The sequence below is a fragment of the Hemiscyllium ocellatum genome, unplaced genomic scaffold (assembly GCF_020745735.1).
Source record: "Hemiscyllium ocellatum isolate sHemOce1 unplaced genomic scaffold, sHemOce1.pat.X.cur. scaffold_3958_pat_ctg1, whole genome shotgun sequence".
In the NCBI taxonomy this organism is placed as follows: domain Eukaryota; kingdom Metazoa; phylum Chordata; class Chondrichthyes; order Orectolobiformes; family Hemiscylliidae; genus Hemiscyllium; species Hemiscyllium ocellatum.
The window spans coordinates 7,501-12,048 of NW_026868772.1; positions in this window are offsets into that span (position 1 = coordinate 7,501).

Genomic DNA, 4,548 nt, shown 5'->3' on the forward strand with positions numbered 1-4,548 from the left:
GGATGGGTGTGTGTGTGGGGATGGGTGTGTGTGTGGGGATGGTGTGTGTGTGGGGATGGGTGTGTGTGTGGATGGATGTGTGTGTGGATGGGTGTGTGTGTGTGTGGATGGGTGTGTGTATCTGGATGGGTGTGTGTGTGTATGTATGTGGGTGTGTTTGTGTATGTGTAATCTGTATATGGGTGTGTGTGTATATGGGGGTGTGTGTGTGTGCATATTTGTAATCTGTGTATGGGTGTGTGTGTCTGTGTAATCTGTGGATGGGTGTGTGTGGGGTGTGTGTGTGTGTGGATGGGTGTGTGTGGGGTGTGTGTGTGTGTGTGTGTGTAATCTGTGTATGGGTGTGTGTGTGGATGGGTGTGTGTGTGTGTCTGTGTAATCTGTGTATGGGTGTGTGTGTGGGTGTGTGTGTGTGGATGGGTGTGTGTGTCGGGTGTGTGTGTGTGTCTGTGTAATCAGTGTATGGGTGTGTGTGTGGATGGGTGTGTGTGGGGTGTGTGTGTGGATGGGTGTGTGTGTGGGGTGTGTGTGTGTCTGTGTAATGTGTATGGGTGTGTGTGTAATCTGTGTATGGGTGTGTGTGTGTATGTGTAATCTGTGTGTGTGTGGGTGTATGGGTGTGTGTGAGTGTGTATGTGTGGGTGTGGGTGTGTGTTTGTGTGTAAGTGTAATCTGTGTGGATGAGTGTGTGTGTGTGTGGATGGGTGTGTGTGTGTGTGTGTATGTGTGGATGGATGGGTGTGTAGGTGTGGGTGTGTGTGTGTGTGGATGGATGGATGTGTATGTCTATGTTAGCTGCTTTCCATGTACAATGCTCACAGCAAGGAACAGGGAATAAGTCACTCCCATCTGAGAGTGTACAGGCCTGTGTGGGTGGGTCCTGTGTGGGTGGGTCCTGTGAGAGTGTACAGGCCTGTGTGGGTGGGGCCTGTGAGAGTGTACAGGCCTGTGTGGGTGGGGCCTGTGCGAGTGTACAGGCCTGTGTGGGTGGGTCCTGTGAGAGTGTACAGGCCTGTGTGGGTGGGGCCTGTGAGAGTGTACGGCCCTGTGTGGGTGGGGCCTGTGTGGGTGGGGCCTGTGAGAGTGTACGGCCCTGTGTGTGTGGGGCCTGTGAGAGTGTACGGCCCTGTGTGGGTGGGGCCTGTGTGGGTGGGGCCTGTGAGAGTGTACGGCCCTGTGTGGGTGGGGCCTGTGTGGGTGGGGCCTGTGAGAGTGTACGGCCCTGTGTGTGTGGGGCCTGTGAGAGTGTACGGCCCTGTGTGGGTGGGGCCTGTGTGGGTGTACAGGCCTGTGTGGGTGGGGCCTGTGAGAGTGTACAGGCCTGTGTGGGTGGGGCCTGTGAGAGTGTACGGCCCTGTGTGGGTGTACAGGCCTGTGTGGGGCCTGTGAGAGTATACAGGCCTATGTGAGGCCTGTGCGAATGTACAGGCCTGTGTGGGTGGGGCCTGTGAGAGTGTACAGGCCTGTGTGGGTGGGGCCTGTGTGAGTGTACAGGCCTGTGTGGGTGGGGCCTGTGTGGGTGTACAGGCCTGTGTGGGTGGGGCCTGTGAGAGTGTACAGGCCTGTGTGGGTGGGGCCTGTGAGAGTGTACAGGCCTGTGTGGGTGGGGCCTGTGTGAGTGTACAGGCCTGTGTGGGTGGGGCCTGTGTGGGTGTACAGGCCTGTGTGGGTGGGGCCTGTGAGAGTGTACAGGCCTGTGTGGGTGGGGCCTGTGAGAGTGTACGGCCCTGTGTGGGTGTACACGCCTGTGTGGGTGGGGCCTGTGAGAGTGTACGGGCCTGTGAGAGTGTACAGGCCTGTGTGGGTGGGGCCTGTGAGAGTGTACGGCCCTGTGTGGGTGGGGCCTGTGTGGGTGTACAGGCCTGTGTGGCTGGGGCCTGTGTGGGTGGGGCTGTGAGAGTGTACAGGCCTGTGTGGGTGGGGCCTGTGAGAGTGTTACAGGCCTGTGTGGGTGGGGCCTGTGAGAGTGTACAGGCCTGTGTGGGTGGGGCCTGTGAGAGTGTACGGCCCTGTGTGTGTGGGGCCTGTGAGTGTACAGGCCTGTGTGTGTGGGGCCTGTGAGAGTGTACGGCCCTGTGTGTGGGGTCTGTGAGTGTACAGGCCTGTGCGGGTGGGCCTGTGAGAGTGAACAGGCCTGTGTGGGGCCTGTGAGTGTGTACGGGCCTGTGAGAGTCTCTGTGTTAGTTCCAGGGAATGAATCACTCCCTTCTTGTGATGTACCTGCTGTCTGAGGGGAGGGTGGGGGTCTTTATCTCTGAGTAAAGGGAACTATACCGATTATGTGCAGTACTTTAGACCAGTGTGTATACGAGTGTGTACAGATAATACATTATGGATATGAATATATATATATATATATAAATGTGTGTAGATATAAACTCCAGACAGTGACTGGCAGACTGGATTCCTGATGAAGGGCTCTGACCCAAAACATCAACTTTTCCTGCTCCTCGGACGCTGCCTGACCTGCTGTGCTTTTCCAGTTTAATCTTCAGCATCTGCAGTGCTGCGTTTCTCCTGGTGAGGAGAGCGTGCCCACCGCGATCCTGTCTGCTGCTGCAGTGACTGGGCTCGGCTCCCTCCTTTCCCTGTCCGAGTGAGTGCTCCCAGTGTCGTGTGTCACACAGGGTAGAGTGAGAGTGGCCGCTCTCTCTGGGTGAGCTGGTCAGAGAGCAAGAGTTCTCAGTCCGTGCGTGTGATGGCTACAGGCAATAACAATGTCTCACTCTCTTTCGGTCTTTAACCAGCCCCTTGTCTCTGCCCTGTCTAGGGACAGCGTCTGACCTCAATCGCTCTCCTCTTGACACTGGACCTCCAGCAGCTCGCTCTCTCTCTCTCCCTGGCAGTGTACAACAGCTTCCTATCTCTGTGCTGTCCACACACACCGGCCGCTGTCTCTGCTGTGAATAAACTGCTATGTGAACCTGTCAGCTTTATGCTCTTGCTGTGTGTGAATGAGTTCACCTCCCAGACGCTGATGTCGGATTTGAGGAGGTCACTGGTATCACAATAGGAAGCAGTCAGGGATTTTTGATCAGTGGTTACCTGAGTTTGGATTCACAGAGTCATTAACACCAGCTGCCCCGAAACACACCCCCTGTTATACACAAATACACTCACACTCAGAGGTCAGTCACAGTGTTACATCGCCCCCCTTCGCCAATCATATTGAGGAAGCTCATCAAGAACCAATACACTGTATACCCTCCGACAGTGCGGCACTCCCTCAGCACTGACCCGCCGACAGTGCGGCGCTCCTTCAGCGCTGACCCGCCGACAGTGCGGCGCTCCCTCAGCGCTGACCCTCCGACAGTGCGGCGCTCCCTCAGCGCTGACCCTCCGACAGTGCGGCGCTCCTTCAGCGCTGACCCGCCGACAGTGCGGCGCTCCCTCAGCGCTGACCCGCCGACAGTGCGGCGCTCCTTCAGCGCTGACCTGCCGACAGCGCGGCGCTCCTTCAGCGCTGACCCTCCGACAGTGCGGCGCTCCCTCAGCGCTGACCCTCAGACAGTGCGGCGCTCCCTCAGCACTGACCCACCGACAGCGCGGCGCTCCCTCAGCACTGACCCTCCGACAGTGCGGCGCTCCCTCAGCACTGACCCTCCGACAGCGCGGCGCTCCCTCAGCGCTGACCCTCCGACAGCGCGGCGCGCCCTCAGCGCTGATCCTCCGACAGCGCGGCGCTCCCTCAGCGCTGACCCTCCGACAGTGCGGCGCTCCCTCAGCGCTGATCCTCCGACAGGGCCCACTCCCTCAGCGCTGACCCTCCAACAGTGTGGCGCTCCCTCAGCGCTGACTCTCCGACAGGGCCCACTCCCTCAGCGCTGACCCTTCGACAGTGCGGCGCTCCCTCAGCGCTGACCCTCCGACAGTGCGGCGCTCCCTCAGCGCTGACCCTCCGACAGTGCCCACTCCCTCAGCACTGACCCTCCGACAGTGCCCACTCCCTCAGCACTGACCCTCCGACAGTGCCCACTCCCTCAGCGCTGACCCTCCGACAGTATAGCGCTCCCTCAGCGCTGACCCTCCGACAGCGCGGCGCTCCCTCAGCGCTGACCCTCCGACAGCGTGGCGCTCCCTCAGCACTGACCCTCCGACAGTATAGCGCTCCCTCAGCGCTGACCCTCCGACAGCGCGGCGCTCCCTCAGCGCTGACCCTCCGACAGTGCGGCGCTCCCTCAGCGCTGACCCTCCGACAGGGCCCACTCCCTCAGCGCTGACCCTCCGACAGTGCGGCGCTCCCTCAGCCCTGACCCTCCGACAGTGCGGCGCTCCCTCAGCCCTGACCCTCCGACAGTGCGGCGCTCCCTCAGCACTGACCCTCCGACAGTGCGGCGCTCCCTCAGCACTGACCCTCCGACAGTGCGGCGCTCCCTCAGCACTGACCCTCCGACAGTGCGGCGCTCCCTCAGCACTGACCCTCCGACAGTGCGGCGCTCCCTCAGCACTGACCCTCCGACAGTGCGGCGCTCCCTCAGCACTGACCCTCCGACAGTGCGGCGCTCCCTCAGCACTGACCCTCCGACAGTGCGGCGCTCCCTCAGCACT